We start from the raw sequence: 27,880 nt of genomic DNA, 5'->3' as shown, positions 1-27,880 counted from the left end.
CAGGGGAACGTTTCTACCAACGCTGCTGTATTGTACTCCCCAAAGCGCTTAGTACATTCCTCCGCACACACTAAGCACTCAATAAATAGAGAAGCAGCGTGGCTCAGTGGAAAGAGCCCGGGCTTTGGAGTCAGAGGTCATGAGTTCGAATCCAGGCTCTGTCACTCGTCAGCTGTGTGACTGTGGGCAAGTCACTTCACTTCTCTGTGCCTCAGTTCCCTCATCTGTAAAATGGGGATGAAGACCGTGAGCCCCACGTGGGACATCCTGATTCCCCTGTGTCTACCCCGGCGCTTAGAACAGTGCTCGGCACAGAGTAACAAATACCAACATTATTATTATTATCATTATTATTAAATACCATTGGTGATGAAGATGACGGCACATAGCACTTAAAAAATAGCACAGTTATTATTATCGAGTGACAATCTCATCAGGAAAAGATGGAAGGACAGAATAAAACACATTTCATTGTCCACTCTCAATTTGATTGTCCCCATTCCGGCATTATCTAAAATTGCACATTCTGCATGCCCAAACTGGTGGGAATTTTTCATTCTCTCAACTCCGTTGCCCAGATCCAGTTTTCCCAACTCTCATCTTGCTTTGGCTTTTTATCCCACACATGGCCAAAAGTACAGGTGGCAGACTATCGGTTTTATGTCAGGGAGATTGGAGAGCTGCACTCAACCATTTCCCTCATCTAAATGACATGATAATTGGACTTTTAGGAGCTGTAAATCCAGTCAGGATGGCATCCGCAACGTCCAGTGACTCATATGAAACCACTAAAATAAATTCAGAAAATTTAATGGTGAAGGCACCAATATGCAAATGTTTCCAGCATGAGAAATCTATTAATAGTTGAAATATATTCCAGCATGTCTATTCTAATTTCTGGCAAAAACTGATACTTAGAAAATTAGAACCGTGGAGGCGTAAACTAAAGATTAAGCTTCGTTCCTTCCCTTTTCCGGTCGGGGGTGTGGTGGGAGGTTGCCGGGGGAGAGTTCGGAGATGGCGGGGCAGCTAATTTTGGGAAGAAACCTGGGCTCACTGCCTGGATTTAGCAATCGCAGCTGTAAAACCGGTGGCCCAGAATTCTCCCTTCCAAGTAGGCAGGGTCCCGGCGAGGGAGGTGGTGTTATCAGGGTTGGGCGGGAGGAAGAGTGCGGAAGGGGTGGCTCGGTTCTGGACCAAGAGGGTAAAACAAGTCAGTCAAAGGGAAGGGCAAAACTGATCATGTTCATTTCTCTCTCCCTCCCCTCTCCTCATATTTGCATTAGATCCCCAGGTCAATAAGTTCAGCATTCGCGGAGCATTTTTCTCCACAGTCATCAGCGCATTCTCGACACAGGAGAATCTCTAGGGCTGAATAGCAGTGATGCTGCAGGTTGTCGATAAGGGGATGTTGGCATAAGTTTCCCAGCATTTGCATATGCCCTACGGTATACAATTTTTTTGTTTTTGCCTGGAATTTGCTACTCTTCCCTACTCCCCGTTTGCTCTGATGTGCAGTGAATTAACCTAAATGTAGACAATGAGTTTTGCGATCTCAGCCTGCAAAACAGGCGTTTGTTACGGAGACATGGTGAAGAAGGAAGAATACTGTTGATTTTAGATTGAAATGGCTTGCTGAAACCAGTTACGGAAGAGAAAGAAAGGTAACTATAATGTCTTCTATTCTCTGTACTTGCTTCTGGGGGATTTTGTAGTCATGGAATTTTCTTAAGCCATATTATGATTAAACACAGAGTCTCATTTTTAGGATGATTGTTTCATAGTAAGAATGGGAACCAAGACATTCTAGCAAGACATAAACTCTTCCCTCTCCTCCACCAGCCCCTAAGGTTCTGGTTTAATCCCTAGGATTTGGGGGGTCAGTTCGGAAGAGACCTAGGAACCCCACCCCCATCCTCCCCAGTGGTGGGGAGTTTGGTCCTTGTGTCCCTACCATTTTAGACTGGAAGTTCCCAACATCCCAGGGCTTAGTACAGTGCCTGGCACAAAGTAAGCATTTAACAAATACCATAATAGTCATTATTATCAATCACATTTACCAAGCATCTAGCTCATCCTCTAGCCTGTAAGCTCACTGTGGGCTGGGAATGTGTCTATTGTTATATTGTACTCTCCCAAACACTTAGTACAGCGCTCTGCCCGCAGTAAACAGTCAGTAAATACGACTGAATGGATGTGCAGAGCACCGTCCTAAACATTTGGGAGGAGTATTCTAGACGTAAAAGACCTGAATCCTGCCCTCAATGAGCTTACAGTCTAACAGAGGAGCCAGTCACAAAATGATTTCTAGTTCCAAGGAAAAAGAGAATGGAAAGATGGATAATAATAACTGTAGCATCGGTTAAGCGCTTACCATGTGCCAAGCCTTGGGGTCGATGTAAGATGACTGGGTTGGTCACATTCCCTGTCCCTTCCTGGGCTCATGGCCTAAGTAGTGGGGAAAGCTGAGGCACGGAGAAATTAAGTGACTTGCTCAAGGTACGTGGCGAAGCTGGGATTAGAACCAAGGTCCTCTGACTCCCAGGCCCGTGTTCTTCGTTACTTCGACCGAAGGGATAAGTGCTGAAATAGCCGAGCAGGTGCGTCGGTATGTACACACAGCTCTCGACTGAACGACGTTTGGAGTTTTGACAAATGGCACTTAAAATATTTCCAAATGTAAACCCTGTTTCAACTTTACAGCACATTAGTTTTCATTTTACAACACTAACCGCCTTTATGGCACTCGCTTCACTTGCCACCTAGAGTACAGTACTTTATCGAAGTTAAAGACGGTTGAGTAACGACAGAGTCTCTCTGGTGATTCCAACTGGAGATCAGGTAACTCTGCCCTCTTCCTGCCCCCCCCCCCGGGATCTACCACTTCAGCTTCTGACTCCACTTTAAAAATTCTCCCCCTGCAAGATTATTAAATTCTTGAGGGAAAGATCGTGTCCCGCAGTAGCACTCCGCTACCCTAGGGCCCCCTGAAGTGGGATGAGCCCTACCCTAGAATACCATGGACAGGAATGCCCACCTCTCCCGCTCCAAGCCAGACCTGCATCCTGGCAGGGAGGGGCAGAACTGGGGTCCGCTTGGGGGTGTGAAGCAAGTGGGCTTAATCGCTTTGTTGTATTTTTTTTTAAATGCTGGATTGCCATGTGATGAGGTCCACTGGAGAAAGGGTAAGAACAGGCATACATATGATTAGTAAGAGTGTTTGTTTGGCTTCAGAAATTCGGTCGCCCTGAGGTGGGGAAAAATTTACAAGATTTTCTTATATCATCATTATGGCTACCATTTTAATACTATTACTTATCATATCCCGCCTGGATTACTGTTTCAGCCTCCTTGCTGACCTCTCAGCCTCCCATCTCTCTCCACTCCAGTCCATACTTCACTCTGCTGCCCAGATCATCATTCTCCAAAAACGTTCAAGACATGTTTCCCCACTCCTTAAGAAATTCCAACAGTTGCCCATCCACCTCCGTAACAAACGAAAACTCCTCACCATTGGCTTCAAAGCATTCAATCACCTTGCCCCCTCCTACCTCACCTCGCTATTCTCCCTACCTCAACCCAATCTACAGACTTCACACACTTCAAGAGAGGTTTGAATAAACCTAAAGATGAGAAGTCTGTTTTGTATTAGAGAGAAAATTTATTTCTAGACATTATAGCTCTATCAATTTGGATGGATGTCAAGGAGGGCAACCATCACATCACACAGCGTGGCCTAATGGATAGAACCCGGGCCTGGGAGTCAGAAGGATCCGAGTTCTAAACTCAGCTCCACCTCTTGTCCGTTGTGTCTTTGGTCAAGTCACTTCACTTCTCTGGGTCTCAGTTACCTCATCTGTAAAATGGGGATTAAGACTGTGAGCTCAATGTAGGACAGGGACGCTTAATAAATACCACAATTATTATTATTAGAGTTCCTCTAAACCTTCTGTTATTGCTACTGGAGATAAAACACTGGGCTGTATAAATCACTAGTCTGATCAGTCAGATTTTTAGTGTTTTTACATTATTAAAAACAATCTAGCAATTTATATCAATAACTTGGGCATACCAGTGGGAAACAATAATAAAATCTAAGTTGTCTTTTATTAGCTTTACACGTTTTGGATCTTTGGATTTTAATATAAAATAAATTCCGCTTCTATTTTCACGAACAGGTTTTTGAAACGAGGTGCTCGTTCTGACAGCTTGCATAAAAAAGTACAAATATTTGTTTATTTCACATGAAAATGCTTTCGTGCTCTCAAAAATGACATCTCCAGAGATAGTAACATTTTGCCTTTCACAGGCTACTGGAGGTCTGCTGATCGATATTAAGGCAATGCATATTTAAATTTAGCATTAAACCATAGGTGGAAAAATTGGGTTTCTTAGATGGAGTAGTTCATATCATTTACAGGGAAAATGTTATTGAAAGTTTCACTAAACCCCTTAAGGTATCCAGTCATTACAATATAAAAAAAGTAAGGCAGAATAAAGGGCTCTCAAACAATCAGTCTTATTTTTTGAGCACTTTCTGTGTGCAGTGCACTACACTAAGCACTTGGGTGAGTAAAATATAGCGGAGTTGATAGACCCAGTCCCTGCCCTCAATGACTTTCGGACTTGAGGGGTGAGCTTACAGTCTAGAGGCTTTATTTTAGTGGCATTACGACACACTTCCCTAAAGACTGAGAAGCAGCGTGGCTCAGTGGAAAGAGCACGGGCTTTGGAGTCAGAGGTCATGGGTTCGAATCCCGGCTCGGCCACTTGTCAGCTGTGGGACTTTGGGCACGTCACTTAACTTCTCGGTGCCTCAGTTACCTCATCTGTAAAATGGGGATTAAGACTGTGAGCCCCACGTGGGACAACCTGATTCCCCTGTGTCCACCCCAGCGCTTAGAACAGTGCTCGGCACACAGTAAGCGCTTAACAAATACCAACATTATTATTATTATTATTAGACTGCCCCCCAAATATTGCTGAAGAGAGACAAAATTCGTTCATTCATTCAATAGTATTTATTGAGCGCTTACTATGTGCAGAGCACTGTACTAAGCGCTTGGAATGTACAAATCGGTAACGGAGACAGTCCCCGCCCTGTGACGGGCTTACAGTCTAATCGGGGGAGACAGATAAGAACAATAGCAATAAATAGAATCGAGGGGGATGAACATCTCATTAAAACAATAGCAGATAAATAGAATCAAGGCGATGATATTAGCGTATACAGGCTATATATATATATATAAAAATGATATTAGCGTATACAGGCAGTGGCCTGGAATCCTGCATTAGGTGGGGCGCTACTGGAACGTGGCCACTCAACCTTCACCCCAAAGATGGTCGAGGGCAACCTTCAAAGGACTCTCAGGACAGCCAACAGTGGCAGCGCCTGGCACGTGCAGAGAAGCGGGCATCGGTTCACCTCCCAGCCAGGCCCTGCCTCGGTCACTGCTACTGTGGCAGGTTTGTGGGGTGGGGAATGGAAGGGGTAACATCTGCTGCCGCCGTTACTGACTGCCACTGCTGATTTGCTCCCATGAGTTAAACGATCTCATCTACACAGATGATTCCCAAATCTACCTCTCCAGCCCTGACTTTACTCCTACTCTGCAGTCGCTCGTTTCCTCCTGCCTTCAGGACGTCTCTACTTGGATGTCCCACTGGCGCTTCATACTTAACATGTCCAAAACATAACACCTCATCCACCCATCTAAACCCTGTTCTCCCCCTGACACTCCTATCGCCGTAGACGCCACCACCGTCCCAGTCTGGCAGGCCCATAACCTTGGCATTATCCTCGACTCATCTCTTCTACTCTCTCAAGCACTTAGTACAGTTCTCTGCACACAGACAACCCTCGATATCATTGCTTGATTCATCTTTCTCAGTCAACCCACACATTCGATCCGCCGTGAAATCCTGTTACTTCTACCTTCTCAACTTCTCAGAATCTTCCCCTTTCCCTCTACATCCAAACCACCACGCTCCTCTAAGTACTTATTTCCCACCTGGATTTACCACATCGTCCTCTTTGCTGACCTCTCCCCACTCTGGTCCTTACTTCATTCTGCTGCCTGGATCGTTTCGATGAAAAGCCATTCAGTCTGCACCTCCCCACTCCTCAAAAACCTCCAATACACATTGAACGGAAACTCCTCGCCACCGGCTTTAAGGCACTCCAACAGTTCTCTCCCTCCTACTTCATCTCACCGTTCTATTACAACCCAGCCCGCGTATTTCCCTCTTTTAATGCCATCCTACTCTTTGTACCTCAGTCTTGTCTGACTGCTGATCACCTGCCCACATCCTCCCTTGGACCTGGAACTCTCTCCTCTTTCACACACAATAATCATTCAATAAATAAATTGAATGAATGAATCTGATAGACCACCAGTCTCCCCACATTCAAAAAACCCTCCTAAAATCACATCTCCTCCAAGAGGCCTTCCCTGACTAAGCTTTTCCCCTATCCACTCTCCCCTTACTGCCAACTATGCACTTGGCCGTGTACTCCTTTTAAACATTTTAATACCCCAATCCCACTTTTACAAATATCCTCATACTCTACTCTTTACCAACAATTTATTTTAATGTCTGTTTCCTTCTGTAGACTATAAGCTTCTTAAGGGAACTGTTCTAAGCGCGCACTGCAAGTGCTTAACCAATACCTAAAAAAACCACCCCATTAGCCAGAATCCTGACAGATATTGTCAGGGTGAGGGTAGGGGGGTAGGGAAGGAGAGAGGGTGACTAGCGAGGGTGAGAAGTGGGAATGAGGGACGAAGACTTGGGGGAAAAATCTGCAGCCGAGGTGAGGATAATACTACTATTGCTAATAATTGTGATATCTGTTAAATACTATACACCAAGGCGGCCGAAAGGTAATCGGGTCAGACAGAGCTCGGAGAACAGGTATTTTCTCCCCATTTTTTCAGATGTAAAAAGTGAGGCACAGAGAAATTAAGTGACTGGCCAAGGTCACACAGCACACAAGTGGCAAAGCCGAAATTAGAACTTGGGTCTGCTGACTCCTATTAATCCAAGGTGCTTATTGAGCATTACTGTGTGCAGAGCAGTGTTCTGAGCACTTAGCAGTGAAGTAAGCGCTTACTAGTAAGCTCTCTGTGGGCAAGGAATGGGTCTGTTTATTGTTATATGGTACTCTCCCAAGTGCTCAGTAGATTTGGGACTACTGAGTCACACTCTTTTTTGGATGGGGAACAGGGATTGCGTCCAACCCAATATGCCTGTGTCCACCCCAGTGCTTAGTTCAGCGTCTGGAACACTTTAAGCACTTAACAAATACCACAATTATTATTATTATTATTGTCTGCGCTCTTTAAGCACTTGATATTCACCCCACCCACAGTCTCACAGCACTCACATACATATCCCTTATGTCTCCTCTTCCAGACAGCAAAGCTCCTTGTGGTCGGGGACGCGTCTACCAACCCTGTTATATTTTACTCACCCAAGTGTTTAGTACGAGTGCTTAGAGAAGCAGCATAGCCCAGTGGCTAGAGCCCGGGCTTGGAAGTCAGAGATCGGGGTTCTGATCCCGGCTCCGCCATTTGTCTGCTGTGTGACCTTGGGCAAGCCACTTAATTTCTCTATGCCTCAGTTACCTTACCTGTAAAATGGGGATTAAGACTGTGAGCCCCACGTGGGACAACCTGATTACCTTGTATCTACCCCAGCGCTTAGTACAGTGCTTGGCACATAGTACGTGCTTAACGAGTACCATAATAATAATTATTATTATTACAGTGTTCTACCCGGAGTGAGCGCTCGGAAAGAGCACGGGCTTGGGAGGCAGAGGATGTGGGTTCGAATCCCAGCTTAGCCATTTCTCTGCCGTGAGACCTTGGGCAAGGCACATAACCTCTCTGGGCCTCAGTTCCCTCATCTGTAAAATGGGGATTAAGACCGTGAGCCCCACGTGGGACAACCCGATTACCTTGTCACTACCCCGGTGCTTAGAACAGTGCTCGGCACCTAGTAAGGGCTTCACAAATATCATAATTATTACTGATAAATATGACCGACCGATCACTCTTTCCACTAGACTAATGGTGATAGGAGAGGCAGCCGGAGGTAGCCGACATGGAGCACTTGGCTGAGGAGGAAGAGTGATCTGGCCACAGCAACTAGGAAGAGTTCACTACAGTTCTCAGTTTCCACTGGCCTCCACAGATTACTCCCCCAGTGTTGCCATCACTATTCTGTGAAACTCCCATTCTGCCGGATTTCTCCCTGGCCTTTTGGGTCCTTGGTGTTGACTGGCCAGAAACCCTGGTCACATATGCCGGGATTTTTGACACCCGATCATTATCCTTTCTGTGCAATATAGTAGATAAGGAAGATAATTCAAACCGATGCTTAAACAACTGCTGGAAAAATCCGACGCTTTCTTTTATATATTTACTGGCGTGACTTCTAGAGTCATAATAAAGTGCAGAGCGTTATGCTGTCACCTGAATATAGTTATGTTGCCGACAGTGAGTGAAAGAAATTGATTTTTTAAATTAAAAGCATTCTTACTCTAACAAGGTTTTTGTTACCAAAGATGATAAATCAATGAAAAAGAATTAAACTAATATATGAAATTTGATTGTAGATATAACGGATATCAATCTGCGGATGAAATATTTATTACACATCATATTGCTTCTGTTTGTATTCATGCTGTCTGCCATTTTAGGTGTCTGTTGGACATGGGATTATATACTGATTTTCCCTCCTGATTCATTTCCTGTACCGAGATGCCTACTGTGCAGTATTACTAGAAAATGTCAGTTGCATAGTTACTTTACTGGTATAACTGTCTTCACTGCTTTCCTTCATACTAGAAAGAATTAACTGTTAGGGCACTGTCATCTGCCTTATCCAACATATTTTATAACACAGAAGGGGAATTTTAATAAGACCTCCAAGGGGTCTCCTGCCACTTGTAGTGGAAAGGCTTCCTACGAAGGAAGTGCACCGAAACTCCCGAGAGAAAGCCGTGAAAACTCTCCCGTGGAGAGAAGCCTCTGTCATCCTCATTTTATTATCTATATGTCACGACCACACTCTCACGACTCTGACGAGCTGCTCCTTTTGGTTTTAACCCACGCTGCTGAGTGTCATTTTCTTGGTTGAACATTTTTATTTCCGACTTTTCCAAACCATTAACTAGTTTCCGGATTTCAAGGCCCTAGTTGCTCATAGCTAGTAAATCTCTTGGCAAAATCAGGTTTCCTCCCATTTCCTGTTCAAATAAATACCATTTTTCACCTGGTACTATACTGTACTATTTCACCTGTACTATTAGATACATAGTACATTTCGTCAGGTAGAGTAGCTAAGTACTGTTCGTAATGGGCTTCGAACTGAGAGGAGCCCATTTAAATGGTTTTCCAATCGTGGTTTTGAATACATTTGCTTGAAGAGTTAATACAGCGACATTGTTACCTTTCACTGGTTTGCAACCCTTTAACCATTTCTGAGCTCAAAATGTTTCAATCTATTTTTAAAAACAATTCAGAGCCTCACAAACTATCAGACCTGGAAAAGTGCATTCTTTTCCCATGGTGATTATAGCAGATATTACTAAATGGAAAATCAGCCATTTCAAACGTCGGTGTTCAAAATAACTCATGCATACCACTGTTCCTTTGTCAAAGTTGCCAAGGACTTAGAGGAGCTTTAAGTTGTATAACTTCTACTTTTGAAATAACCTCGCTGCACATGTAGTTAATGCAAATGCTAAAGATATTCCCTTTCCAGAAATATGAAAATATTTTTCATATTTTTATGCAGCAATTAAGGGTTATATCCAGGAGGTATATAAAAGTTGTAGATAAATACCGGTTTTAACTGTTACAGAAACATAACTAAATTTGCAAACTAAATGTTTGATGCTAAGAATTAGAGGAATAGAAGGATTCTTTTTTTTTTAAACAAAAAAGAAGTTGTTTCTCTAGCTTTCGTAGGCCACCACTGATTTTATAAGTCTTTCAACCCGACTCCGTCTAAAGAGGTAATGATAGAACTTCAAATATAGAAATGGCATTCTTAGTTATCGATAATGGCACGTAAGAGTATTTATATATATGGATATTTGAACATAAGGAGTTGGGGCATCCAGATTTGTCCACTTTGAAGCTATGCTATTTTAGGCAGTTCTGTTTGCTTTGAGCTTATTTCAGAGATGTATTTCAAATCAACTAATGAATTATTAATAGTGCATGTAAAGGTCAGTGAGACACTAACCCTGACAATCATATCATAATATTCTCTCTTTGGCATTAGGCATAAGATAAGGGAAGGGAATAATCAATATTCAATGTCAGAAATATATTTTACGTGGACCTGGTGTATGCCCTTAGAAAAAAAATTGATCTTTGCCAAATCTGTCAGCTTGGCATTAATTTTGCATTATGGACAATGTGCCAATTAATTCCTCTTTAATATGTCTACATAGGTGAAGTTGTGAAGTGGGCTCTCCAAAAGTAAAATTGATCAAATCTATTAATGGTATTTATTAAGCACTTCCTGTGTGCAGAGCACTGCGCTACTGATGCATCATTGTATGAAGTTATTTATTTTCCCCCAGAATAGGTAATTGCGCTTATAAGGACAGTATAGGCTGGAAAACCACGGACAAGCTTAATGAAAAATTCAAATACTTGTATTTAAGAAATCATTTCATTTGCAAAATTATCATTTTGAATTGCTTTCTCCAAAAACACCATCCTATCTATTTTGGTTTGACATTCCCTAGGATCCAGATTATTAACTCGAAATGAAAACCGTATTTAAAATTGCTTACAAAAACATGAACAAATGTTACATTTTTAAGATATAGCGATACCAAGGAAAGATTGCTAACACACTATTTGTTAAAAATATGATTATATTTTTTCGTGATGCAGTTTTTGAATGATCTGTTCCACGTTCCATTTTCTTTGAAAGTTAAAAATGTTGATCAAGAACTTTGCTTACAAAATATTTCTAATGAAGAAATTTTAATCTGGTCTGTTGAACTAAAGATTAAAAAAAGTTTGTTTCCATAGATTTCAGAGAATTAACATGTATCTGACTGTTAATATTTGATCCCTGTTTAATTATTTATGATATCAAGGAATGAATCTGTCAAGTAAATAATAAAATGCGTACATGCAGCATATGTAATTAGGTTAGGTGCATAAATCCAAAGTATTCACTTTATAGTTGTCAGTGCAAATTTATTAATAATGAGAAATGCTAAGTGAAGAAAACCCTAGCACAGTCTACTCATTAGTGTAGTTTCAGCAATTATTGGTAAAGTTAGCATTCATTTTCTTAGTTGTGTTTTAATTATTTGAAAATATTAGTCAACTAGCACACATTTTACTTTGCCTATTTAGGAAGTTATGACCAGAAAGCCTTGATGTGTTGGGAAATTGAATGTTACCTGCACTTTGAAAATAAGAAATTATCCCATTTTGAAAATGGAGGACCAGTCATTAGGAAGATCCAAATGGTATTTAAAATCAGTAGTATCTTAAGGATCAAACATTTCAACTAGTCTCAGAAGTAAATGCTATCAAAGCTTTAGTGATTTGCATTAAAGGAGAAAAGTTCCATTTGAATTAGTAAAAATTCCCAGGTGCGGAGTATTTTTTTTTTTTAACGCCACTGAATTACAACGCCGTAGGAGGACATGTGGGAATATGTGCTGCGTTTAGCTTTTTCTTTCTGGTGTCTTTGCTGGTCTGCCTCTTTTTCTGAATGTCTTTAAAGCTTCCTGAAGGGCAGCTTGATTGACAGTGCTCTGAGTTTCTTTCTCCCCCTACTGCTGCTGCATATTCTCTAGTGGGGTGGGTTGCCTGAAGCTTGGCTAACCATATTGTAGGTGAAAAACTTCCTACCTTTCCCTAAAACCTGCCTTCATTCATTCACTCATTCATTCAATCGTATTTTTTTGGTGCTCACTGGGTGCAGACACTGTACTAAGTGCTAAGGAGAATATGAAACTAAAAAGACACATTCCTGGCCCACTTTCAGTCTAGTGGGGGAGAGCCTTCCTTCGGCAGTACTAGAAAGGTAAAGGGAGAAATAGTCACAGCTTCTGCCATTACTGGAATAATAATATCAGTGTTGCTATTATTAGTAATATTAACCCTTGTTAAGCACTTCCTGGATGCCAAACACTTTCTAAGCACTGGGGTAGATAGAAAATCAAGTTGGGCACAGTCCCTGTCCCACATGGGATTCACAGCCTAAGTAGGAAGGAGTAGGATTTAATCTCCATTTTACAGATGGGGTAACTGAGGCACAGAGAAGATAAGTGACTTGCCTGTTGTCATACAGCCGACAAGTGGCAGAGCCAGAATTAGAACCCAGGGCCTCTGACTCCAAGGCCCCTGCTGTTCGGTACCTATGAGTGGTGAGCGGAGAGGCTTGAATTCCTCCAGGGTTTCTGCGGCGAATAAAACCCAAAATTCTGCCTTCTCTTCGTTCAGGGGGTTCTCATCCCAGCTCCGCCACTTGTCTGCTGTGTGATCTTGGGCAAGCCGCTCAACTTCTCTGTGTCTCAGTTACCTCATCTGTAAAATGGGGATCAAGACTGTGAGCCACATGAGGGACAACCCGATGATTACCTTGTATCTACCCCAGTGCTTAGAACAGTGCTTGGCTCATAGTAAGCGCTTAACAAATACCATAATTATTAAATAACCTAGTGATATCTTGGGAACACTACTCTGCCTACAAGCCCATGCAGTTGAACTTCACCAGTGACCTGGGGAGCAGCAGCCTTGAAATGTGTCTATGCAAACGCCGTTGTCTCTTTTCTGGAGCCTGAGCGCCCCAACAGGGACAGAGTCCAACCTGATTATCTTGAATCTACTCCAGAAGTTAGTACAGTGCTTGCCACATAGTGTTTAGCAGATATCACAATTCATTCAAAGGTATTTATTTTCATTCAATAGTAATTATTGAGCGCTTACTATGTGCAGAAGACTGTACTAAGCGCTTGGAATGGACAATTTGGCAACAGATAGAGACAATCCCTGCCCACTGACGGGCTTACAGTCTAATCGGGGGAGACAGACGGACAAAGACAATAGCAGTAAATAGAATCAAGGGGATGTACAGCTCATTAACAAAATAAATAGGGTAATAAAAATATAGACAAATGAGCAAATGAGCCCAGAGCTGAGGGGAGGGGAAAGGAGAGGGGGAGGAGTAGAGGGAAAAGGGGGGAAAGGGGGCTTCGCTGAGGGGAGGTGAAGGGGGGCAGCAGAGGGAGCAGAGGGAAAAGTATTCATTCAATAGTATTTATTGAGGGCTTACTGTGTGCAGAACACTGTACTAAGCGGTTGGACTGTATAATTCGGCAACAGATAGAGACCATCCCTGCCCAACGACGGGCTCACGGTCTAAACGGGGGAGACAGGCAGCAAAGCAAAGCAGAACAAAACAAAAACGAGACAACATCATCAAGATAAATAGAATCAAGGAGATACACACCTCATTAACTTGCCAATGGCCGAGCAGGGACCTGATTCCCTGAATCCCTTGATCTCCATCCTCTGCTCTTTCCACTAGGCCATGCTGCCTCCAACCAAACACCCCCGGCAACCCTGACCCTCCCTGGAACCCTCTGAAGGAATCGCTGACAGCTCCTTCGGGTGACCCAGATGGTGCACGACGGGGGTAAGAACCGACTAAGGTGAGTTTGATTCATTAAGGGTATGGGGTGTGTTGAGCAGCTAGTTGTCCCCCACCAAATTAAAGGAGTTGATTCACAATCCGCTCATGACCCATGCCCTCAGATTGGTTCCCGCAGATGGAATCTGATTCTTTCGGAACATCTGCCAATCACCTGACCGCAGCCTGACTCAGACGGGAAGATGGGGACACAGGAGCAATTTCACCAAGCTCCTCATAGTCTCTCGAGCCTCACAAGGCTGCATCCTCGCTCCTGGTGTGTGGGGGGAGTGTGCTATCTGCTCCCATAATCCCTGGCCTCCTTGGCCCCACCCATCCAGAGGACAAAGACAAAATGGTGTCAGAGAGGGAGGAAACACTGAGCCGCCGTGGAAGAGGATTTCAGCGAATGCCCGTAAAGCAGCATGGCCGAATGGAAAGAGCATGGGCTGGGAATCGAAAGACCTGAGTTCCCATTCCGCTCCCCGTCTTGTCTGCTTTGTGATCTTGGGCAAGTCTCTGTACCTTGGCGTATCTTTTCTCTCTCCTACTTCAACCTTGAGCCCCACAGGAGACAGGTACTGTATTCGATTCACTTTTATCATCCCTGGAACTTAGAACGGGGCTTGTGGCTGTGCTGGTGACTAGACAGCTTAAACCACTGAGGCGGTGGATGAGGATCCGAAATAAGGCAGCCATTTATCTAGTCATTTTTTAATGGTATTTCTCAAGGGGCTTACAATGTGCCAGGCACTGTTCTAAGCGGAAGGGGTAGATGCAAGTTAATCAGGTTGGATGCAGTCCATAACTCACATGGGGCTCACGGTTGTAATGCCCATGTTACAGAGAATCGAAGTGACTTGCCCAAGGTCACACAGCAGACACGTGGCTGAGCCGGGACTAGAACCCAAGTCCTGAAGAACTTCAGCTGATACACGGATTGTAGTTCAAAATGACACTGATCCTTGTGGAACCGGAACGGAACAGAGCTCGCAATACATACATTTTGTACACAACAACTACATATTCTGTTTAAGCTCTTTCTCTCATTTGTAACTCCCACGTCCTCTACCTCTACTCGACTCTCCCAAGCACTTAGTACAGGGGCCTACTTACAGCAGGTGCTCAATAAACCCTGTTGATTGACTGATTGACAGCCAGTAACACCCCAGTTCCTTGTAGTCGTGAGCTACTCACTCTCAGTTTAACTGGGTTTAATTTGTCACACATTCTGGATGAGTAGGAGCCAGATTAATGCAGTTTTCCAGGGGCTGCGATAATTAGCGACACGGAGAGTAGCAATCTGGGCCGTGGTCCTCCAGTGGGGGCAAACTTGAAAGTCGGGATGAGGGCAGGGAGGGTGTGAAAGAAAGGCCTTTGAAATTTTTTTTGGCAAGATTATAATGCAACGGGGAAACTCTCTGTGGATTTTTCCCCAGGTGAACCATTTAAAGGAAAATCTCTTACACTAAACTTTAACATGACCAAAAAAAATACAGCCCCCTATCTTGGGGAATATAGGTCGCTATTCTGTAAGGGATTGTCAGAGATTGGTTTTCCTATATTCCTGTATTTCTATGACTCAAGGGTCAAGTGTCTAATTTCAGATTCAATCCCCATTTTACAGCTGAGGAAACTGAAGCACAGAGAAGCTAAGTGACTCACCCAAGGTCACACAGCAAACGATTGGCAGTGCCAGTCACTGAGGCAGTGAAGTAGAAAGGTGTAAAGGAGAATAACAGCAGATGGGTCTCCTGAGGGGATCATTTAATTCCCCCAACTTGGTTAGGCAACACAAAATAATAATGTTGGGTATTTGTTAAGCGCTTACTACGTGCAGAGCACTGTTCTAGGCGCTGGGGGAGATACAGGGTAATCAGGTTGCCCCTCGTGAGGCTCACAGTCGATCCCCATTTTACAGATGAGGGAACTGAGGCACAGAGAAGTGAAATGACTTGCCCACAGTCACACAGCTGACAAGTGTGGGGAGAGTTATTGTCTGTTGGATACGAAGAGGGAGCCAGGTCTGGGTCAGATGCAGGACACAGGGGGAGGGTCGACGACGAGACAGATGAGATCGAGGCACGGTTCGTAGGTTGGCGCTAGAAAAGCGAAAGGAATGTTTTCGATGGTAGGAAATCAGTGAGGTGAGATGGAAGAGGGTGAGGTGATTAAGTGCCTTTAAGTCAGTGATAAAGGAGTTTCTTTTCGATGCAGCGGTGGATAGGCAACCCCCGGAGGTTCTCGAAGAGCGGGGAAAAATGCAATGAGTGGTTCGGTAGAAAAATGCTCAAGACAGCAAAGTGAAGTACGGACTGAAATGAGGAGAGACGGGAGGAGGCGAGGAGGGCTGCGAGGTGGCTGATGCAGAAGTTAAATAGTTGAGGGCTTGGATCCGAGTGGTAGCGATTTGGATGGAGAGGAAAGGGCAGATTTTTGCAATACTGTGAAGGAAGAACCAAACTCGAGGGGTTGTGAAACTCAACCGTGAGCCCCCGTGAGAGACAGGAACTGACCTGATTATCTTGTGCCTGCCCCAGAGCTCAGTGCTTGGCACATAGTAAGCACTTAAAGTCCACTGAGGCATCACTGTCACTGAGGCAAGAGAAATGATTTATCGATTGACTGATTGAGAAGGGGAGGAGATGGGATAGTAGAAACAGAGCTTTGGCGATAGAAAAGGGATTTTTTCAAGGGCAAAAATCATCCTTTTCACATAGGAAGAGCGAATCTCTAGCAAGATCTCTTGCCTATTCTTGCTGGGCATTTTTCCACACCTTGTTCAGTCTAATTTTAACTGTATAACTCCACTGAGAGAGTAAGCTATATACACCATATGGTGTTTCATTTTTAAGTTGGAAATCAGGAATAAAGTTCCCCAGTTGCATTATGTTTAGTTCCATACTTTTATTCACGCGGCCTAGTGGAAAATACACGTCCTAGCTCTGCCCCGTGCCTGCCGTGTCACCTTGGGCAAGTCATTTAACTTCTCCGGGCCTCAGTTTCCAACTCTATAAAATGGGAACAAGATACCCGCTCTCTTGTCCTCTTCAGTCGTGAGCCTCATCTGGGACAGGGACTGTGTCCAAGCCGCTGGTCGTGTATCAATCAATCAGGGGTATTTATTGAGTGCTTACTGTGTGCGGAGCACCGTACTAAGCACTGAATCTACCCCGGCGCTTGGAATATAGTAAGTACTTAATCAATGAACTAGATGTGTTATTATTTACATTTTAGCTTCCTATTTTGCCCAAGTATTACAGAGAATGATTTTGCTGGGTGGCTAAGTAACATAATACTTTTTCTTCCCCCTGGGTCCTCTGAACCTGTAGTACGGCTTTAATGGGAAGGAGAAGCAACGTGGCTCAGTGGAAAGAGCCTGGGTGGACTCCCAGCTCTGCCACTTGTCAGCTGTGTGACTGTGGGCGAGTCACTTCACTTCTCTGTGCCTCAGTTACCTCATCTGTAAAATGGCGATTAACTGTGAGCCTCACGTGGGACAACCTGATTACCCTGTAGCTACCCCGGCGCTCAGAACAGTGCTCTGCACGTAGTAAGCGCTTAATAAATACCAACATTATTTTTGACCCCCTCCCCAGTTGCCCTAGAACTTTACATCGCCCTTCCACATCCCTCTGGGCAGCGGTGCTGCATCCAGATCAGAGAACCCAGCCTCAGGAGCTAACACAGAGGGAGACTGGGTTCTTAAAATGAAAATATCAGACTTAAGATGCCCAGTGCTGTACCTCTACTGGGTAGGGGACAAGCCAGCTGAAAAATGGAAAGAACAAGGGCCTGGTAGTCAGGGTACCTGGTCCTAATCCCGATTCGGCCAACTGCTTGCACCGTGACCTTGGCTGAGTCGCTTAACCTCTCTGTGCCTCACTTTCCTCATCTGTAAAGGGGGAATTCAATATTACTCCCTCCTATTGAGACTGTGAGCTCCATGTGGGACAGGGACTGCGTCCACCCTGATAAACTCGGATCTGCTCCAGCGCTTAGAACAGTGCTTGACAAATACCATAAAGAGAGAGAGCAAATGGCCGCCTCATTTATCGACTATCAACCATTTTGATTATCGGGCACTTGTGCTCAATGCTTGGGTGAATATAGTAGAGGTCAAAGACAAAATCCCTTCTCGTAATGACTTGGCTGAAAAGACAGACTGGTATGAAAGCGGTGTGAGAACCATAACAGGCTAGAGAAATAGTGAAAAGATCATAGGCCTGGAGGGTAAAGGGGATCTGGGTTCTTCTCCTGACTTCACCGCTTGTCTGTTGTATGACCTCGGGCAAATCATTCACTTCTCTACGCCTCAGTTTTCTCATATGTAAAATGAGGATTAAATACCTGTCCTCCCCCCTCGTTAGACCACGAGCACCCTGTGGGACTGTGTCTGACCTGATTATCTTGTACTTATACCGAGGCTTAGTACAGTGTTTGGCACATAGTAAACATTTAAGCACCGCGATTATTAAAATAATTTACAAATAAGAGGAAGAAGTGCTCAAAGAGCAGAATATGGTAAATGACATACACAAAAATGTGACGAAAGACGGGGAGTACATAAACACGAAGGTGAGGCCGAGAGGATGCTTAGTACGGCGCTCTGCACTCAGTAGAGTGCAGGAAAACATTCTTCTGTTTCTCCTCTCCCAAGCACAGCCTCTTCGGGCTTGGGAGTCCGAGGTCATGGGTTCAAATGCGGACTCTGCCGCTTGTCAGCTGTGTGACTGTGGGCAAGTCACTTCACTTCTCTGTGCCTCAGTTACCTCATCTGTAAAATGGGGATCAAGACCGTGAGCCTCACGTGGGACGACCTGATGACCCTGTATCTCCCCCAGCGCTTAGAACAGTGCTCTGCACATAGTAAGCGCTTCACAGATACCAACATTATTATTCAACATACCTAACTGCAGGCTCTCTGCAGGGCCCTGAGTGTAGAATCTGAAGTCGGGGAATATGACTTAGGGTACAGAGGGAAGAAATGGCCTCGTGGAAAGAGCACGGGCCTGGGAGTCAGAGGATGTGGGTTCTAATCCTGCCTCCATGTACCTGTTGCGTGACCTTGGGCAAGTCACTTAACGTCTCTATGTCTCAGTTACCTCATCTGTAAAATGGGGATTAAGACTGTAAACCCCATGTGGGACATAGACTGTGTCCAACCTGATTACCTTGCGTCTTCCCCAGCACTTAGAAAAATGCTTGATGCATAGTGAGCACTTAATAGATACCATTATTTTCCATAACAATACCATAACAATATCGCCCCTTGCCCCCTTTTCAAAGTCGGTGAAAGAGAGTCATAGGGAGGGTGTCTGACTTTTCTGAGACCACCAGTATAACCTTCAACTGGGACTAGAACTCAGGGTTCTTGATGTTTAACTTGGTGATCGAAATCCCAGCACCGCACTCTGCAAGAGCCAAACACTATTAAGAAATGAAGTTGGAAAAAAAATGACCATCAGGATTCACCATTTTTGTTTCAGAAAGGCTTAAGGAAAAGCCACTCAGGGCTTAGGTACAACTCTCATACCGTCAGGCTACTCCCTCCTACTTAGGCCTGATCCCCAGGTGGGACCTGATTATCTTGTATCTACCCCAGCGCTCAGTACACTGCTTGACACGTAATAATTATGATTCTTATTAAGCCCTTACTCTGTGTCAAGCACTGTTCTTAATGCTGGAGTATATACAGGTTAATCAGGTTGGAAAAAGTCCCTGAACTATACGGGGCTTATAGTCTTAAGTGCCATTTTACAGATGAGGTAACTGAGGCAGAGAGAAGTGAAGTGACTTGCCCAAGGTCACACAGCCGACATGTGGCAGAGCTGGGATTAGAGCCCATGAACATCCGACTCCCAGCCTCATGCTCTACCCACTAGGCCATGCTGCTTCCTAGCATGGTAAGTACTTGATAAAAACCACTATTCTTCTTCTTCTTCTTCTTACTATTATTTATTTTCTCCATTAAGTTTATTTTGGACTCAGGCTGTCCTCAGTCCAGAGGACGAAGGGAGGATAAACTTAGGTTCAGAAGCTGGCAGAAGCTTGGAGGAAGATGGCTTGCTGAGCATTCAAGTGTCTGAGCATTCAAGTGCTCTTTCATCCACCCTGCTCAAACTAGTGAGATGATAATAATCACCGTAATATTTAAGTGCTTCTTGTGTGCCAAACACTGCCCTAAGCACTAGGGTATTAATAATAACGGTGATGGTATTAGTTAAGCACTTACTATGTGCCAAGCACTGTTCTAAGAGCTGGGGAGGATACAAGGAAAGCAGGTTGTCTCACATAAGGCTCACAGTCTTAATCCCCATTTTACAGTTGAGGGAACTGAGGCACAGAGAAGTGAAGTGACTTGCCCAAAGTCACCCAGCTGACAAGTGGCAGAGCCGGGATTAGAACTCATGACCTGGCTCCCAAAGCCCGGTCTCTTTCCACTGAGCCACGCTGCCTCTCAAGGTGAGACAATCAGTTTGGACACAGTCCCTGTCCTATACGATGTTCACAGCTTAAATGGGAAAGATAATTTAATCCCCCTTTTTTTTTTTTTTAACAGATGAGAAAAGGGAGGCATAAAGAAGTTAAGTGACTTGCCCAAGGTTAACAGCAGACAACTGGTGGGGCTTTGATTTCCGGGCCCATTCTCTTTAATAATAATTGGGGCATTTATTAAAGCGCTCACTATGCGCCAGACACGGTACTGAGCTCTGGGGCGGACATACAAGCAAATTGAACACAGTCCCTGGCCCACATCAGGCTCACAGCCTTACAGATGAAGGAACTAAGGCACAGGGAAGTGCCGTGACTTTCCCAAGGCCACACAGCAGATAAGTGGCAGGGGAGAATTAGAACCCACGACCTCCTGACTCCCAGGTCCGTGCTCTAGCCGCTACGCCACGATGCTTCTTCCACTTGCTGCTTCTGGACCTGGAAATTCAGGTAGATTTGGGCTCGGGAAAAGTTTGGTATGTTTCAGCCAGGCAAAGTCATTCCAAGATCACCAGGTCGAACGTATTGACTTTACGAGATCCTTCAAGCCCTCATCTATAATAATAATAATAATAATAATGTTGGTATTTGTTAAGCGCTTACTATGTGCAGAGCACTGTTCTAAGCGCTGGAGTAGACACAGGGGAATCAGGTTGTCCCATGTGGGGCTCACAGTCTTCATCCCCATTTGACAGATGAGGTCACTGAGGCCCAGAGAAGTGAAGTGACTCGCCCACAGTCACACAGCTGACAAGTGGCAGAGCTGGGATTCAAACTCATGACCTCTGACTCCGAAGCCCGGGCTCTTTCCACTGAGCCACGCTGTCACCCAAAAGGCAGAACCAGGATGTCCATATTTATTGTTCCATTTATTTTATTAATGATGCGTATATATCTATAATTCTATTTATTTCTATTGATGCTCTTGATGCCTGTCTACTCGTTTCGTTTTGTTGACTTGTCTCGCACCTTCTAGACTACGAGCCCGTTGTTGGGTAGGGATTGTCTCTATCTGTTGCCAAATTGTACTTTCCAAATGCTCAGTTCAGTGCTCTGCACACAATAAGCGCTCCGGAAATACGATCGAATAAATTGAACGAAAAGTGATTTTGTGATTAACTGAAGAGGAATTGTGTGAAATTTCTGAATTTTAAGAAGTAACGTTTTGATGCTTGTGTCTAATTTAATCAGCATCGGGGTGAAGAGTTCAATTCCTTCACCCGGGGTGATAACCCAGTTGAAGGCGAAGGGGGTTCAATCGGACAACGATATTCCTCTGGATTTCCACTCCGCTGAATACGAACACCACGTCAGGTCATAGAACACTGGCTTAGTAATCATTAGAAATTCCTTAGCTAAAGAATTATGGTATTTGTTAACCGATGACTATGTGCCAGACGCCGTGCTGAGTGCCGCCGTGGATACAAACCCGAGGAGCAGCGTGGCTCAGCGGAAGGAGCCCGGGCCTGGGAGTCAGAGGTCAGGGGTTCGACTCCCGGCTCTGCCACTCGTCAGCTGTGTGACTGTGGGCGAGTCGCTTCACTTCTCTGGGCCTCAGTTCCCTCCTCTGTAAAAGGGGGATTAACCGCGAGCCCCACGTGGGACGACCCGACGACCCCGTATCTACCCCAGCGCTTAGAACGGTGCTCTGCACACAGTAAGCGCTTAACAAATACCAACATTGTCATTATTATTACAGACAAATCGGGCCGGACACAGTCCCTGTCCCGCAGAGGGCTTACAGTCTTCATCCCATTTGACGGATGAGGAAACGGGCACAGAGCAGCGAAGCGACTTTCTCCCGTCTCCCTTCTGCCCCACCTGCGATTCCTTTCAGACTCAGTTGTTTTCTTATCGACAAGATACCCTCTACCCTTTGCTCCCACTTTCCTCCCATTCCTCTTTCTCCTCTCCCCAGCCTCATCGAGGAGCTGGGTCACTGGACTCCATAATGGGTAGAGAGTGGGAGGAGGAGAGAGGGCGAATGCGAGCGCGTAGTTTATTATATCGGACGGAAGCAAGTCTGCCTGCCTCTGGGCTCTCGTGTCTCAGGGTGTCCTCTGCCTGCAGCCTGCAAGAGAATGAATGCAGGAGGGTGAGACGAGAAAGCTATTTGCATTCCCCTGCAGTCATTTTTATATGCGGAGGTAATGAAGTTGTCAACGGAGCCCAGAGTGTGGCAGAGCCTGATATTCAAATAGACCTGCCACCCCCCCGCCCTTGCCTCGCCCTCCTCCATCTCCCCTTCCTCAAATTGTGCAGCGAATCCCCCACATTACGGCACCTCATCCTCCCAGGTTCCAACTCGGGAGCCCTCCCCTCTCTGCCCCCCCGAACCCTGCCTCCTCCCCGTCCCTTCGGAGCCACCCGTAGACACGGGATCCAGCCGCTTTGTCTGCCGGTGGCGGTGGGAGGGGGTGAGGGGAAAGGGGTGCGCGTCCGAATGCGTGCGTCGCACCGAGAGACCGAATCCGCCACGGATACCGGGTGTCCTGGCCTGACTGTTAATGAGCAGAGTCCCCAGGCCCAGCGGTTCCTGCGTCTATTACGACACACCGTGGGATAAAGGGATGACACCGTGACCCCGCTCCTGTCATCGCCCCCCTCTCTCCCCACCTCCGCTTCTCTCGCCGCTCCCCGTTCCTCTCCCCGGCTCTACACTCTCACTTGGCGAAAGTGAGGAGGCTCAGCGTCGTGACGTCGTCACCGACGCTTTGGAGATATTAAATGACCTTCTGGGTGAAAGTTTGAGGCCGCTCCATCGTCTCATCCAGCGTGCTGGTGGGAAGACGGAAGGTCGGGAATAGCGAACTGGAGCTCAGGGAACGGAAGGGGACGGAAAGCCCGATAACCGGTGGAGCGAAAGCCGGGAAATATCAGTGGGATGGAAATTGGATCTATCAGTTACTCTCTCCGGGCGTGAACCCTTGGGGTCCCGCGCTCTAGTGCCCAGCCTTGAGGGTGGTGATGCAAAGCAAAAAAGCAGTATGGTCCTAGTGGTGAGACGATGGGGCCCAGGTGTCGAAGGACCTGGGTTCTAATCCCGGCTGCCAAATGCTTGCTCGGTGACCTTGGGCAGGTCACTTGACTTCTCCGTGCCTCGGTTCTCCCGTTCTCCCTTCTGCTTAGACTGTGAGCCCCGGGCGGGACAGGGACCGAATCCAACCTCATTCAACTGTATCTACCCCCTGTGCTTAGAACGGTGTTCGACACAAAGGAGGTGCTGAAGTACCATAAAAAAAAAAAGAACATATAACCTTAGTCGAGGTTTGCAGTAAAGGGCGTTTTGACAAACACAGAAGGCTGAGGGTGAATATTAATATTTATATTAATGTCTGCCTCCTCTTCTAGGCCGCAAGCCCAGCGTGGGCAAGAAATGGGTCCCATATTGACTCCCCCAAGCGTATAGTATGATGCTCCGCACGCAGTAAGCATTCAATAAGAACGCCCTCCCTCTTCAAATCTGACAGACAATCACTCTCCCCACCTTCGAAGCCTTACTGAAGACACATCTCCTCCCAGAGGCCTTCCCTGAGCCCGCTTTTCCTCTTCTCCCATTCCCTTCTGCATCAACTTGGCTTGCTTCCTTTATTCATCCCCACTTCCAGCCCTACAGCTACATATCTGTAATCTATTTTATATTAATGTCCGCCTGCCACTCTAGACCATAAGCTCGTCGTGGCCGGGGAACGTGTCTGTTTATTGTGTTGTACTCCCCGAAGCGTTCAGTACAGAGCCCTGTACTAACGATTGAATGAAAGAAGACTGATGGATTGATTGAATCTCCGGGCTTCAAGCACTTTCCAGCGCTTCTGCCGGAGGTTTGTCAAACGAACATCAGCCGCTCCACGGGCGGGCAGCAGTTCCATAGACCGGCAATCCGTGTTGGGAAGTTGGGCCTTTAGGAGGTTTTCCGGGGCCTTCGAGGAGTTGTTTGTCGTGCAGTGAATTTGCCGACACGTCATTTAGAAGAGTGAATACTGTGTATGCACTGTAACAACTATTTCATAAGTATTTTTAGGGTACAAAGTTCCCCCGCACGCAAGGCCCCGCAGATTAAGGGCTCCCGGAGTATACATTGACACGCTGCACCGTAAATGACCCAAGAACGGAGCAGTCCCCGAGCGTGTATCGACTCACCACTCCGTAACAGCTCCGACAGGGTTTTTATGACGTAGCGTGTCAACGATCCGTGGATTAAGGACTCCCCGAGTACACATTGACACGATAGACTGGAGCTGTTCGGGTCTATCGTGCCGATGAACCGAGGATAACGGCGGCATCTTCCGCGCTTCCACTGACATTAGACTTCTTAGGGTCTTAATGGCCCTACCAAAACTGTCCCAGTTAAGTTACGCTATGACTCTCCAGTGTCACGGTCAATTGATCTCTGACCTCCTACATCCTGGCACACTGGAGTTGGATCAGTGGAATGTTCCTGGGCAGCAAGGGAGTTTGTATTTTTTCCAACGCCCTTTTCCTGAGCGGGGCAAGCTGAGCGTTTGTGTCGCAGCCAGCTCACCGGGTTAATCGTAAGCTGAAGACCCAACGCAGGCTCGGAGGCTGGATTCGGAGCAAGAAGATGCCTTAAGGGGACTAGGTTTAGGGGCATACTTATGGTTCAGCGATAAGGAGAAGCAGCATTCTCAGCGCTGAGAAAAACAAGAAGGCAAATTGAAATTGGAGCCTAAGAGGAACAGGAAACAGGAGACGGAGGTTGCCATTGTTTCATTTCTGAGGCGGATTTATGGCCGGGCTTCGGCGGCCTGGGAGTCCCGAAGTGTGAGGAGAAGGGAAGCGGGAAAGTTGGTGAGGAAAGAGGAAAGGCTAATAGACAAGATAAAGCACGACAGGCATAAAAATAACGTGAGCAAAGGAGGAGGGTGAGGGGGGCTGAAATCTGGCAATATCTGGGCGTGGGGGCTCAGTTAAGATTGGGTAAGGAGGTGGGCTCAGTCAAAAAAAAAAAGTATACTAGATAATTGAGCTAAGAGCCCACAGAATAAGGGAATGCCAACATGCAGCTCACAGTTTGAATATCCATTTTACCCGTGAGGTAACTGAGGCACAGAGAAGTGAAGTGACTTGCCCAAGGTCTCACAGCAGACAAGTGGAGGAGCTAGAATTAGAACCCAGATCCTTCTGGCTCCTGGAGCCCACGGTCTACCCGCCACGTCACGCTCCTTCTTGCGCTTGCTGCTCTTGGCTCGGCCCTGAAACGGCCCATGCAGAAATAAGCTATCGAGGAGGCGGTCACGGGAGACGAATTAAGTCGAACGAAGTGATTGAGATCAGGCGTCCCCCATGATACTGTAGTACAGAAACGCTCTGGGCATGTCACTCCCCTCCTCAGAAACCTCCAGTGGCTGCCTATCAGGCTTTGCATGAAACAAAAACTCCTCACTCTTGGCTTCAGAGCTCTCCATCACCTGGCCCCCCTCCTACCTCACCTCCCTTCTCTCCTTCTCCAGCCCATCCTGTACACCCCGCTCTTCTGCCGCCGCTCACCTCCTCACTGTGCCTTGTTCTCTCCTGTCCCGCCGTCGACCCCTGGCCCACGTCCTACCACTGACCCGGAACGCCCTCCCTCCTCACATCTGCCAAACTAACTCCCTTCCCCTCTTCAAAGCCCTACTGAGAGCTCACCTCCTTCAGGAGGCCTTCCCAGACTGAGCCCTCCTTTTCCCCCTGCTCCTCCTCCCCTCCCCATTCCCCCTACTTCCTCCCTCTGCTCTACCCCCTTCCCCTCCCCACAGCACTTGTGTATATTTGTATATATTTATCTATTTTATTAACGATGTGTATATATCTATAGTTCTAATTATCTTGATGGTATCGATGCCTGACTACTCGTTTTGTTTTGTTGTCCGTCTCCCCCTTTTAGACTGTGAGCCCATTGTTGGGCAGGGATTGTCTCTGTCTGTTGCCGAATTGTACATTCCAAGTGCTTAGCACAGTGCTCTGCACACAGGGAGCGCTCAATAAATGCGACTGAATGAATATCACGTGGTTGTATCATGAATGGTATCATCACAGGAATGACTTTCCAAAGAATTGTATGCAGTTTTAAAGTTTCATTTCAGGATTATTATTATTTTAATGGTGTCTTTTCCTGCTTACTGTATGCCAAGGACTGTGTTAAGCCCTGGGGTAGATACAAACTGATCAGGTTGGACACAGTCCATGTCCCACACGGGGACCACAGTCTTAACCTCCATTTTACAGATGAGGTAACTGAGGCTTAGAGAAGTTAAATGTCTTGCCCAAGGTCACACGACAGACAAGTGATGGAACCAGGATTAGAACCCAGTTCCTCCGACTCCCAGAGAACCCATTCTCTTTCCACTAGGCCATGCTATTGCCTTCCAGAACCAGTCCCAACATGTCACTGGGCCCCTCAGGTAGATAAAAATCGCTCTATGAATCCTTCTCCACTCCCTCCCACCTTGTTTATTTCCCTCCCTTGCTGCTAGGGGCTTTCCTGTTCCTCTCTTTCCCAAACTTGCTTCCCTTCTCCCTTGCCTCCCCCGTCCCCCTCGCTCCTGTACAGTACACTGAATTCCTTGGGCACCATTAGCCACAGGATCCTCTAGACGGCAAGCTCGTGTGGGCGGGGAATCTATTACACTGTATTCTCCCAAGCGCTTAGTACAGTGGTCTCCATTCACACAGTAAGCGCTCAATAAATACGATTGAATGAATGAACCTCACTTTGTCACACTCTTGTTTTCAATTTCTACTTCATTTCTCGAAGGAATAGAAAACCGTAGTTTTTGAGGAAAGAGGAAAGGCTAATGGACAAGATGAAGCACGACAGGCATAAAGATAATGTGAGCAAAGGAGGAGGGTGAGGGGGGCTGAAATCTGGCAATATCTGGGCGCGGGGGCTCAGTTAAGATTGGGTAAGGAGGTGGGCTCGGTCAAAAAAAAAAAAGTATACTAGATAATTGAGCTAAGAGCCCACAGAATAAGGGAATCCCAACATGCAGTTTGAATATCCATTTTACAGGTGAGGTAACTGAGGCACAGAGAAGTGAAGTGACTTGCCCAAGGTCTCACAGCAGACAAGTGGAGGAGCTAGAATTAGAACCCAGATCCTCCTGGCTCCTGTTTAGCCCCAAACTAATTATTGAAGAGTGTGTGTCCCATAATCTACCACTTCAGTTCTCAGTATTTCTTTTTCCAAACCCCGGTCCGGTGAGGAGACAGTTTCGTCAGTCAGAAGAGATGCCTGGTTCTTCTGAACCCTCAGGTCCAGGCAAACATTTAACATAGTAATAATTATGGTACTCGTTAAGCGCTTACTCTATGCCAGTCACTGTACTGAGCGCTGGGATGAAAACAGTAAATCCGACTGTACAGAGTCCCCGTCCCACATGGGGCTCACAAAATCAAAGAACCTGGATCCCACAGGAGATTTACTCCATCCCTGGCCTAAGGATGGGGCTCAGGTCAGCTCACGGCGGCTCAAACTCATTAGGATTCTCCCAGTGTTCTAGGGAGTCTATCCAGCTTGGTCTCAACCATCCCTCACTCCCGTGCACCTCCCGTTACTATCTAATTGTTCGCAGGCACACGGACACTTGTGATTCTCTACAATCAGGGATGGCACTTTTAGGACTTCACCCAAAATCTGTCCAAGATTTTTAAATGAGGGCTGAGAACCCTCCACCCTCCTCGCAAATCCCCTTGAGTTATATTT

General features: G+C 46.0%; 1 long non-coding RNA gene across 1 annotated transcript in view; it reads left to right on the top strand.

The window, feature by feature from the left end:
* Nucleotides 1-1,248: 1,248 nt before the first annotated feature.
* LOC114813832 overlaps nt 1,249-27,880 on the top strand; it is a 56,518-nt gene continuing 29,886 nt past the window's right edge. Inside the window, exons 1-2 of the long non-coding RNA XR_003761591.2 lie at nt 1,249-1,664; nt 13,582-13,705. This is a non-coding gene — a long non-coding RNA (uncharacterized LOC114813832). The remainder of the gene's footprint in view (nt 1,665-13,581; nt 13,706-27,880) is intronic.

The sequence above is a fragment of the Ornithorhynchus anatinus genome, chromosome 8 (genome assembly GCF_004115215.2).
Source record: "Ornithorhynchus anatinus isolate Pmale09 chromosome 8, mOrnAna1.pri.v4, whole genome shotgun sequence".
In the NCBI taxonomy this organism is placed as follows: domain Eukaryota; kingdom Metazoa; phylum Chordata; class Mammalia; order Monotremata; family Ornithorhynchidae; genus Ornithorhynchus; species Ornithorhynchus anatinus.
Note: the sequence above shows the minus strand (reverse complement) of the source record. Positions and strands in the feature narration are given on the sequence as shown.